This window comes from Carlito syrichta, unplaced genomic scaffold (assembly GCF_000164805.1).
Source record: "Carlito syrichta isolate Samal-C Ts95f unplaced genomic scaffold, Tarsius_syrichta-2.0.1 Scaffold115728, whole genome shotgun sequence".
NCBI classification, from domain to species: domain Eukaryota; kingdom Metazoa; phylum Chordata; class Mammalia; order Primates; family Tarsiidae; genus Carlito; species Carlito syrichta.
Window position 1 is genome coordinate 298,344 of NW_007059824.1, and position 12,503 is coordinate 310,846.

At 46.7% G+C, this 12,503-nt stretch overlaps 1 pseudogene across 2 annotated transcripts; it reads left to right on the forward strand.

The window, feature by feature from the left end:
* Nucleotides 1–5,110: 5,110 nt before the first annotated feature.
* Nucleotides 5,111–11,835, forward strand: LOC103276299 (annotated as a pseudogene). Of its 2 annotated transcripts, XR_002481281.1 has the most exons (3): nt 5,111–6,045; nt 11,776–11,779; nt 11,823–11,835. The product of XR_002481281.1 is annotated as a ubiquitin-conjugating enzyme E2 E3 pseudogene, transcript variant X2 (transcript). The 2 variants fall into 2 exon arrangements; XR_002481280.1 differs by lacking the exons at nt 11,776–11,779; nt 11,823–11,835 and having other exon boundaries at nt 5,111–6,351.
* The last annotated feature ends 668 nt before the right edge of the window (nt 11,836–12,503 follow it).

Sequence of the window (12,503 nt, forward strand, 5' to 3'; positions counted from 1 at the left end):
TGGTCTTCAAGGCCGATTCCCTTTACATCAAGAGGACATACAACTCAAAAGATATTGCCACATTACTGGATTCCATACAAGCACTATTGATTAGTACAGTCCCTCATACTGTGTTAATGTCTTCCAGAGTGGGGTCACTCAGGTTTTCAGGCTTTTCTTTATCTTGTCATGTTGCAAAAGCAAGAATAGTCTTGGCAAATACATAACTTCACCCATTCTAGCATCTGGTGTACTTGAGTTAATAGACAATGTTATGCTCCCAGCTCCTTTCAAGATGTTAGTGTAACCCATTTATTCATTCCTTGATGCTTAACTCTTATTTCTCCTCTTCTCTATTAATACGCAACCTTTTTTCCTCTTTTCTTTATTTTTTTTTTTTTACTTTTCAAAGAATATTAAAATCACCATTGTGGTGGTCTAGATTTCAGGCAGCAACACGAGTACCTCCTCCTCAGTCCACTTCCACTCAGATAAAGTAAAGTTACGTAGGCTCAGAACTAAAGAGCTATTTTTACCACAAGGCAAAATAGCTGCTTCACTCAGCCCCAATCTCGCTAGACAGGGCGAAGGCACAACCCACCCCATCAGGCCCTTTGGAATTCTGACATAGTAGAGATAATTTTTTTTTTTTGGTTGGAGTCTCACTCTGTCGCCCAGGCTGGAGTGCAGTGGCACGCTCATGGCCACCCCAGGGTCGACCTGCTGGGCTCAGGCGATCCTTCCACCTCAGCCTTCCAAGTAGCTGGAACTACAGGCATGTTCTACAACGCCTGGCTAATTTTTTGGTTTATTGTAGAGACGCGGTCTGGCCAAGTTGCCCAGGCCAGTTGAACCCCTGGACTCAGGCAATCCTCTAGCCTCTGCCTCACCAAGTGTTGGAATTACAGATGTGTGCTACCGCGCCCAGCAAAAAAAATTTTTTAAAGGTGATTTGGGGAAGAAAGAAAAAGTGATAGTCATTATACCAGTGAGCTCCTGTCCTGGCAAGAATTAGATAGTCTTACCAGCATCCCCTCCACCCACTTTTTCCAGATCAACCACTAAAACAGATAAGCATCTGGTGGGGACACTCCTACATCTCTGCTCATGTTGAGTGTGAGCACACACACACGCAGGTGTTAGAGCCAGCCCTTTATGCTTCCATCTCCCTGTTTTTGGCAAGCAATATTATGATTGTTCATTCTACTTCTCTATCAAACTGTTGTTAAATCAAGTTTAGCCCAAAGCTGCCTCCTCGCATGTTGTGGGTTTGACCTTGAGGTTTCTCTGTAACCTTTCACATGGATATGTGAACGAACTATAAACTACTCTTATGTCCATCACCTAATTTTGGCTAATCAAAGGTGACCAACTCTTCAGAGTTCAAATAAGGTAAATTGGTATATTAAAGAGATATCTGCACTCCCATGTTTTTTGCAGAACTAGTCACAGTAACCACAATATGGAATCAAATTAAGTGTCCTAAATAAACACAATAAGCCGGGCTCGGTGGCTCAGCCTGTAATCCCGTGCCTTTGGGAGGCTGAGGTGAGTGGATCGCCTGAGCCCGTGGGTTCGAGACCCACCTGGGCAGCGAGACCTCATCTCTACAATAAATCAAAAATCAGCCGGGCGTGGTAGCGCATGCTTGTAATTCCGGCTACTTGGAAGGCTGAGGCGGAAGGATTGCTGGAGCCCAGCAGGTCGAGGCTGCGGTGGCCGGGAGCGGCCACTGCACTCCAGTCTGGGTGACAGAGTGAGACTCCAACTCAAAAAATAAAATAAAATAAATAAACACAATAAAATATTATTCGGTCATAAAAAAAGTATGAAGTCCTATCATTTGCAACAACATGAATGGAACTGGAGGTCATTATGTTAAGTGAAATCAATCAGACACAGAAACAAATATCATATGTTCTCCCTTACGTGTGGAAGCTAAAAAAAAAATTGAACTCATGGAGATGGAGAACAGAATGATGTTTACCAGAGGATGAGAAGGGTGGTGGGGCATGGGGCATAAAGTGAGGATCATTAACAGGTACAAAAATACAGTTAGATAGAATAAATCAGATCTAGTATTCAAAAGTACTGCAGGGAGGCTATAGCTAAAAGTACTTGTATATTTAAGAGTAACTAAAAAGGTAGAATCAGAATATTCTTGGAACAAAAAAATGAGAAATAATTGAGGTGATGAATATCCCAATTACCTCGGTTTGACCATTATGCATTCTCTGTATCAAAATATCATATGTATCCCATAAATATTGACAACTATTATGTACTCCTAACAGTTAAAAATATCAAATTAACAACACTGATTGTAGCAGATCATTTTGTCAGCTGCCTTGGGATAGAATCCCTGAACAGGCTCTCTGTGCCCCAAGTGTTTTTTTTTTATTTTGGTCTTTGACTCCAATGTAGTTGGGTGTGATAAGATGACTCCAATTCACACAGTTAATTTTCACAGAAGATATACACCCACCTGATGGTAGCAGTCATTGCTGGTAAGAAGAATGGGAGGGTAGAGTAATATTCATGCTTAGTTCATATAGTTTTGCATTGTTTTCATTTATTTGGCTGGGGCTGGATGTTTCCAAAAATGAAGGAGCTGACGGTGGTTGTGGAGAAGGCCAGCCAGGCAGTTGTGGATGCCAGCCCCTTACAGACACAGAGGCTAGGCTTTGTGGACCTGCTCATTTCTATGATTTATATTCTCATATTGAACAGCTTTATTCCCTGGTAAAGTCGCTTTTTTTCAGCTTTATTCCCTGGTAAAGTCGCTTTTTGAAAGACACCATCTTGGTCTCAAATGAGTGAAGGAAACAATGAGGGCTTGTTAATATCAGACCCTCCAACCCCCCAAAACAACCAACCAACCAACCAACCAACCAACCAACCAACCAACCAACCAACCAACCAAACACAAGACAGCAGTGGCGGCCATGGAGCAGCATTTCTAAAATGCTCCATGTTTAAAATGGGATCCTTGTTTAAGACATAGATTTGCGGATAATCCCCGAATGGACCAGGGTTCTGCCAGAAACCAGGCAGCACACAGGAGCTAGGCAAGGAGAGAGTGTTATCAAATTTGGTAAGAGTTGAATAAAGGGACCTAGAACAAAAGTGTGGGAAGCGCTTAGGGGAAGTAATGAGAAACAGTGTGGCACTCCAAGGACAGTGATAGTGGAGAGCTGCTACTTTTCCCAGGCTGGATGCAGCGAGGCGAGGAGCCCTAACAGGAGCCCAGAGAGAGCAGTATATGACGGCTGCCTGGAAGTTGCCAGCAATCAGCGGGGATAGGGCCGAGGAAATAAATGCCCTGACTTCATACTTCTGTTAAGGATTCTTGAAGCTTTTTGTTTGCCTGAGTTCTCATTGTTTGAACTCAGTCCAGTCTCCCAGCTGGTTCCCATTGGTTGAGCTCTTAACATTCTCTTACCTGGATCCTTGTTGACTGAGCCCATCTGAGGTCCTACCAGGCTTCACATTGACTGAGCTCCCCTAACCTTTTTTGAGGGTGTTTATTGGCTTAATTCAGTCCAGTTTCCCACTTGAGTCCTCTTGTAGCCTACACTTTCTTTTGCCAGGATCCTCAAGGCTGAGCTCCACTTGGCATTCCACCAGGATTCCCACTGGCTGAGCTCAACTTGACCCTATCCCAGGATTCCCATCGGGTGAGGTCAACCTGCCCTTCCTACGAGCTCCTCTCCACTCACCACTTGTATGAATGATGGCTCTGAACTGTTTTTACCTAAGTCTGAAATGTCAGGGCGGAGAAGAGCTTGAAGATCCTCTTCTTAACGGATCTTCCCTTTTGCCAGGTGGCAACTTGAAGCTCAGGGAAGTTGGACACTTGCCAGAGGTCTTGGACTCCAAGTGACAGAAGCAATGCTGGATGCTGGTCTCCAGATTTGCATTCATTACCCTCTTCACTACCAGTAAGCCTTCTCTCAAGTTGCTGTGGTCCTTGATTGTTATCAGACTAGGCAAGGCTCATAAGATTGTGCCATAGTCTTTTTACTTCCTGTAACTGTAGATAAAGTTTCAGAGGGAATGGAAACCCAAGATATAGACCCAGAGGGTCCTGAAGCTACCTTTTTATTTATTCGTTTATTCCCATCTACCAAACAAGATAGGTAAATCTTTGGAGCTGGTTTAGTGGTAAACATTGGCATGATGAGAGCTTCTTGCAGGAGTTTTTAATGCTAAGATGTCTTGCACTCACACAGAGAGTTGTTTCTTTTTACCTAGAAATAGAAATGTAAAGAAGGTGTTAAAAGGAAACCTCTCTTAAAATGTTTTGAGACAGGGTGCCATTGAAGTAGCAACCATTAACAGTTAAGTACCAGAAGAAAGGTCCAAACTGTTGCTGAGGCGGTCTAGCAGAATGGCTGAGGGTTTAGACCCTGGGGTTAGATCCCTGCATGCACGTCCCAAATCTGATTACTTAAATCTAGTTACTTGCCCAGTTTCCTCCTGTGTCTAATGGGCTAATTATAGAATTTGTTAGTTAATTCATATATAGCACTTAGCGCAGCACCTAGAAAACGGTACACGCTCAGTGAGTGTTGGTACTGATACTTACCTAAATTTTAAATTTTGTTCCAAGATCACAGATACAGTAATTTGAGGTAAACCTTATGCATAGAAATTTTGATATAATTTAACTAGTAATGTTTAAACTAGTTACTAGTTTTAGTCCTGTTTGTACATCTCAGTACTCTTAGATTTAGAGCATCTTCTTTTCTTAGTACTGGAAGGGAGCTTACCTGACCAAACTTCATTTCATAGAAAATGAATGAATATGAGGTTCAGAAAATTTAAGTGAATCTACAAGTAACAAAGCTACTAAGTCCTTCTTTTTTTTTCTCTTTCATTAATTAGAAACATTTTCTGAAATTTGGTGCATGAGGATGCCAAACTCTGTAAAATATTTATATGTTAAATTATATGGGAAGCGTCAATCCCCTCCGACTTTCAATGTTCCACACTCCCCACTCCCTGGCCAGAGCCTCATTTGCTTCTCCCCTCACCCCATGCCTCCATTTCCTTAAGGAAGGGGATTTTTCTCTCTCCCTCCTCCTCACCCTAGCGGTGCCCAAGCGGCCGGGTGGGCGGCCGAGACAAAATGTCGATCTGTGATCTAGACATGGTGTGAGGAACCTCGGTGGCATTGAGAGCTTTGCAGAAGTTTTCCAAGAGATAACTTCACCAAGATGTCCAGTGATAGGCAAAGGTCCGATGATGAGAGCCCCAGCACCAGCAGTGGCAGTTCAGATGCGGACCAGGGAGACCCAGCAGCTCCAGAGCCTGAAGAACAAGAAGAAAGAAAACCTCCTGCCACCCAACAGAAGAAAAACACCAAACTCTCTAGCAAAACCACTGCTAAGTTATCCACTAGTGCTAAAAGAATTCAGAAGGAGCTAGCTGAAATAACCGTTGATCCTCCTCCTAACTGCAGTGCTGGGCCTAAAGGAGATAACATTTATGAGTGGAGATTGGCTATACTTGGTCCACCAGGTTCTGTATATGAAGGCGGTGTGTTTTTTCTGGATATCATGTTTTCATCAGATTATCCATTTAAGCCACCAAAGGTTACTTTCCGTACCAGAATCTGTCACTGCAACATCAACAGTCAGGGAGTCATCTGTCTGGACATCCTTAAAGACAACTGGAGTCCCGCTTTGACTATTTCAAAGGTTTTGCTGTCTATCTGTTCCCTTTTGACAGACTGCAACCCTGCGGATCTTCTGGTTGGAAGCATAGCCATTCAGTATTTGACCAACAGAGCAGAACATGACAGGATAGCCAGACAGCGGACCAAGAGATACGCAACATAATTCACATAATTTGTATGCAGTGTGAAGGAACAGAAGGCATCTTCTCACTGTGCTGCAAATTTTTATAGCCTTTGCAATACGGACTTCTGTGTATATGTTATACTGATTCTACTCTCTGCTTTTATCCTTTGGAGACTGGGAGACTCCCCAAAAAGGTAAATGCTATCAAGAGTAGAACTTTGTAGCTGTAGATTAGTTATGTTTAAAACACCTACTTGCAAGTCTTGTTTCTTTGGGCTATCAAAATGTATTTTGTGATGTACTAAGGATACTGGTCCTGAAGTCTACCCAATATTATAGTGCATTTTAGCCTAATTCATTATCTGTATGAAGTTATAAAAGTAGCCGTAGATGACTAGGAATTATGTCATTTGTATTAAATCCAGATCTACTTCTGAGTACGTGGTTCTTGCTGTTGTGAAAATGTTTTACCTTTGTCACTTTGTAATGAGAGGATTTCCTTTTACCGTTTGTAGCTCAGAGAGCACCTGATGTATCATCTCAAACACAATAAACATGCTCCTGAAGGAAAAAAAAAATTATATGGGAAGCATTGCCAAATGAAAAATGACACTAAACCACCTTCAAGTTATATTTGTCATTGATAAGAGAGGTCTGGAAATTGTGTGAAATTTCTAGAAATCTCATATATCTTGGTGTGATGTTATCAGTCATAAGACTAATTATTATCTTAAAATGCTCTGTGTCAGAAAGACAACGAAATTTCTTTTTTGAGAGATTTTGGTAACAGTTATGACACAAAATTGTAAGGAATGCGTAAAAATCGACTGACTACTCACAGCCACTTGATGGAGCTGGAGGCCATTAGCTTTAGTGAAATAAGACAAGAACAGAAAGTTAAACACTGCATGCTCTCACTCATATGTGGAAGGTAAAAAAAGGTTGACCTCATAGAAGTAAAAAGTAGAACAGAGGTTACTAAAGACTGGGAAGGGAAGCGGAATGAGGGGAGGGGAATAGAGAATTGCTAATGTATCCAAAATTATAGCTAGATAAGAGTAATACATTCTAGTGCTCTAGAACACTGTGGAATGCCTATAGTTAGCAATAACATATATTTTCAAACAGCTAGAAGAGAGGATATTGAATGTTCCCAACACATGATAAACATTTGAGATGATATATATATGTTAATTATCCTGATCTGATCACTATCCATTGTATATATTGAAACATCACTATGTACTTCATAAATGTGTACAATTATTATGTGCCGATTAACAAAAGGAAGTCAAAAAGACTGGCAAGTACAGGTGTCTGATACCTTTAAGATCATACTACTGGATTGCATAAGAATTTACAAAAGTCTAGCAAAAATGAACGGATTCATAAAACTCCTAACCAAATATTTAAAAATTCAATTGTCTGGGGCTAAATTAACTGACAAGATAAATTAGAATTTTGATGACAGTTTTAACAAACATAGTTGAATCTTTAATGTCCTATTTTCTAGATTTAAGGAAGCATTTTTTTCTCTTAAGCCATTCTCCAACACAGCAATTTGATAACATATACTTTTTGCAAACGAAAATGAAACATTTTTCTTTTTCTCCCTACCTAATGGCTCCAGAATTTGGAAAGTCTTATTAAACATTCTTATTTGCATTGGTTTGATAAGAGTATTTTCTCTTTGTAACAGGACATAGCCGGTCAAGTTCTTGGCTTGACTTCTTGCCCTTAGAAGTTTTTAAAGATCTAATTTGATATTTTTCATTCATTTGCACACGCATGGGGACATCACACACTTTGTTCATCATATACATCTTGCCATTGTCCCACCCTCTGTTCTTCCACAAACCCCATTCCATCTCACGCTCTGTTCACCCGCACACTCCATCCCAACATCCAACCCTCTGTTCACCCACACACCCCATCCCAACAACCCACCCTCCATTCATCCTTAGGCCTAACATCCCAACCGTCTGACCAGTCTTTAACGAGTGCCTATCCTATGCAGCATCATGTGATAGGATCAGATGACAATGGGAAATTTGGAGGCTGGGAGGGTTCAGGGCTAAGGAGCAAGAAGGGAGGCAGGGACGAAGAGGCTGGAGGCTGAGGGCTGAGGGCTTGGGGCTTGCCTGGAGCATTTGGAAGCTGTGGGAGCCGGCATTGAACAGAAGGCTCCCTCCTGACTGCACCTGCTCACTCCAAGAACATGGGCCCGGCCCCACCAGGTCTGAACGCGGTAGGTCCAAAACAAAGGCCACCCCATGGAGAGTATAGAGTTTAGGATGTCTTCTCGGAATTCTGGGCACAGCAGGGAGATCCCAGAGCCATACCATTCTCGGTGTTAAAAGAAGTCAGCACCCTTGGCCTTTGACCCTTGTGCTATAGGCACTCTGATCCCAGAGAATCAGCCTCCGCGGCACACCGTGATGGGGTGCTTTCCCAGGCAGGACTGTGGCCCTTTGGGAGCAAAAGGGCCAAGTTCCATGATGTTGCCAGGACTCCTGGGTTCTCACCTCCCTCTGCCCTTTCTCCCTTGGCTTTCCTTTACGACTCTCACTTAATTGTCCTTGATATTAAAACTTCCATCCATCAAGTGGCAAAGGTGGCCCTTTCACAAAGGGAGAGTGGGCCCAAAGGGATCTGCAGGAGGATGTCCAGCCCCTCACCTGGTGAGCTCCAGGTCCAGGAGGCAGAGCTGCAGGGACTCGGCCAGCTGTCCAGGGGCTAGGTAGAGCGGATGAAGGCCTGGCCTTTCCCCAGAGGGGTCTTCAATTGCAGAGCACACAGGGGACAGAATGGGGGATGGTATTAGGACAGAGGGAGCTCAGCCAGCACAGAGAGCGGGAAGACGGGAACTGGTGGCTAAGGAGAAAGGGTGTGTTGGGATCTGAGGCCGTGGAAGGAAAGGGGAGGCTGGAAGGGTGTTGAGGGCAGGGCTCAGGAGAGATGAGGACCAGATTGTGGGGGGGGCAAGTTCTATGGTCAGGTGAGTCAACATGGGGGAGATAGGTGCCTCAGGCAGGTCTGTGTCTCTTTGCAGGGGAGTGGCAAGGGTGGGATCCAGGGCACTGGGACAGAACGGTGACATGGGGGATGGCTGCCCCTTGTTGGTTAAATGCACACTCACCCTGGGTGGTCACAGCCATTGCTTCTAGTCAGGGTTCCTTTCCATTTTCATCTCCAGCTCTTGCTTTTCTTCCTTTTTGCCACCAGGTGCGGAAGGAGGCTGTGGAGCTGCCCCACCTGACACAGGTTGTCACTTCACTGTCATTGCTTGGAGTGTGGGACAGTTGGGGGCTGGCGTAGGACAAGGTTCCCAGAAAGTGTTTCCCTCCTCCTCTCCACCTCAGTGTCCATGGGTGCTGGCTCTCCTCCCAGCCCTGGTGCCCATTCCCAGAAGGATGACAGTGAAACCCTTGGTGAGATGCTGTGTTCAGCCCTGGGCCAGGAGGGTTTCCCAAAGGGGCTGGGGTCCTCTGAGCCTCGTGAAGTCTCGTCTGTCCTTGAAGAGGTCAAGGAAGCTGAGGTCACAGTGTCCCTTCTTGATCTGTTCCTATGTTAAATTCTTTTGGGGTTGGCCCAGAGAACCCTAGCGGGGACACCTGGATTTTTGCTGCAGTCTCCTACCCTCAGGCTGGTAGAGCTCCAGGTCAGGGGCTGAGACCATCTGGTTCCTGGTTTCCTCTCCCACCTTTCACAATTGTCCCCAGACCTTCCTTGCTCTCTGGTCTCATTCTAAACCCTAGGCTGTGGTGGACTCCCTTCGTTCTCCCTGTGTCCTGCCTCCCTAGCCCCCACACAGCCAGCTTTGACAGGGGAGTGGACTGCCTGCTGGGTCATGTGAGGGTGGGCAGGGACAGGGACAGGCAGTTGGAGCTGAGATGGAGGAGGGAACCAGGGCACCGGAGGCAGGTGATCAAGAAGAGAAAGAGGAGTGTGTGTGTGTGTGTGTGTGTGTGTGTGTGATCAAACTTCATCCCACCTGCATGCTGGCTCTGCTCCAGAGGGGATGCTACTGCTGGTGGCAGTCCCCAGGAGACAGCAGCCTGTGCCCATCACCTGGGGCCCCCCCTGGAGGAGACGTCACACCCAGGTTCTTGGGGTGGATGTACATCTCCTGGGTGCCCACCCCTCAGGAGCCAGCTCTACAGCTACCCTGCATTTGTGCTACCAGCCAGGTCACTCTCCTACTTACAGTCCTGCTGCAGACATGCCCCCATTCCTGCCCCGGGTTCTTCCACAGACCCAGCTACTGTCCCTGAGCCTCAGGGCGTTCCCGATTCTTGTGTCTGCTATCAGCCTGGTTGCTCTCCCCTCCGGGCAGCCCTTTCCTACCTGGGTCTTATTCCTCTTTCTCCTGCCATGCTGCCCACTCTTCCCTTTAAGTGGGGCCATCCTCCTCTCCCTGCAGGGATGCCCTGTTCCCCAGTCCCCACTGTTTGCACCTCTCTCCACCCCTGGCCTGAATTTGGGTCCCACCCCTCCTCTTGGCTTGGAGCAGGGCACCCACCTTGGCTTCCAAGTCTCTGCGCCCAGCCCCAGGTTTCAGAGCCTCCAACAGTGGGCCCTGCCTACCAGTAGCCTCTCTTTCCCAGGACTGCCCTGTATTCCTAGACCTTCTTTAGTGCCACATGTCAACTTCGGGAGAAAGGACTTCAGAGAAGGGAAGGGATGTGGAGATGTCTTGGGGGTGGATTAGAGGAGCAGGACAGGGTGAGAACGACCCCCCACAGAGATGTAACTGACCAGGGGGATATCAAGCCTTCCTGCTGGTAGCATTTCACTCTTTCATAATGCAGACCAGTGAACAGACTTCTTGTTGACTGAACACACCCGTGTCCCCGTGTACTCAGCCTGCAGAGTCTAGAAATTACTATTAAATCAACAGTTATCAAGACGTGCAGTATTTGCGGAAGAAAAGACATGAAGCACAAGGAAACTATAAATCTCTCAACTTTTGATCCCAGCACTTTGGGAGGCTGAGGCCAATGGATTGCCTGAGCCCACGGGTTCGATACCCGCCCGGGAAACTTGGAGAGACCTCGTCGCCACAATAAATCAAAAATTACTGGGCGTGGTAGTGTGTGCCTATAATTCCGGCTGCTTGGAAGGCTGAGACGGAAGGATCGCCAGAGCCCAGTAGGTCAAGGCTGCAGTGGCCGGGAGCGTGCCATTGCACTCCAGTCTGGGCGACAGAGTGAGATGCCAACTCAAAAAAAAGAAAAAAAAAAAAGAAAGACACTGAAGTCATGACACCTAAATGCAATGTGAGATCCTGCATTGGATTCTGGAACAGAAAATAAACGTTAGAAGGAAAACTGGTGAACTCGAATAAGGTCCTCAGTCCCATGAAAAGCACTTCAGCCGTGTTCATTCATTCGTTTGGACAAATGTAGCGGATGATGTAAGATGTTCACTTTAGGGAAAGGTGGTGGAAGGGTATGTGGGAACTGTACCATCACTAATATCATCGAATCTCCTCTGTCATCACAAAATGAGGTGGACACACCATAAGGCAGAGTGCTCTAGAAAAGTCGAAAATTGCTGTAATCTTATTGTTGTCATCATCACCGTCTCAGCAAAGTCCTTCCCCACCTGGAAGGCCTGTGTAGGGCTCTTGCATGGGGTCCTGGCCCTTTTGGGGTCCTGAACTTTCTCCATACCTCTGTCCTCCAAGCCCTCTGGAGCTCTTAAGTCCCCAGGAAAGTTTCTGGGTCAGTGGCAGAAGGAGGGGCAGCCATACTTCCTGGCAACTCCCTCCCAGGTGTCTGTGTCCTGCCCCAGCCTGGCCAGAGCTGGGCAGAGTGCAGCCAGCAGAGGCTAAAGGAGTTAAAGGGGTAATGGCTGAGGGAGGAGGGCCAACTGCTTCTGACTCTAGGAAGGAGGTGGGGCCCTGGGGCCCGCCCATGGGCTGTCCAGGAGGGAGCCAGACCAGCACAGCCCTCTGCTCAGTCCCTCCAGCAGTGGCCCTGGGACCAACCCTGCTCCTGCACCTTGCTCCCTGCCTGACACAAGCTCACTCACCACCTTTCTCTGGGAAACCAGTTTTTCGTCATCTACAGCCACTGTCCCTGCCATTGGTGATTGCCCCTGTCCAGGGATCCCCTGGAATCAGACACCCACCCTACTCAGCGGCTTCTCTATAGGAAAGGTGAGTGTGTGTGTGTGTGTGTGTGTGTGTGTGTGTGTGTGTGTGTGTGTAGGAGGATAGAGTCAGCCAGGACTGATGGGTTGTTGGTGCTGATGCTGTCAAGAGAGATCAGGGCACACATGAAGGGAAGGTGAGCTCGGCCTGCCTGGTACACTGTCTCTGGGTTAGGCCATGCCCTCAGAGGCCAACCTGCCACTCTCTTGTCTGCAGACGTTTCTGTGGTTCTGGCAGGGATGTCTGGGCTGCGGCTGTCCCTGAGCTCAGCGAGAGCCACCAGTCAGTTTTGTTTGCTGAGAAGTTGCTGGTGTCAGTGGCTGCTTGGGATTGACCAGCTGGAGGGGGGCTGGACTCACGGATCAAGGGCAGGGAAGGCTGGGGGTCTCCTCTGCTACCTGCCTGCTCATGACCGGGCCATGGGTGTTTTTTCTGTTTCATTTCTGCAGTGCTGCTGGGTACCCTTCTCCTCCCTGGGGCTCTGTCTGCTTCCAAGGGACCAGCAGTGGAGTAGGGGAAAGTGCTTTGAGCCCTACCCTTGCCAGGAGGGAGGGGCCCGGCAA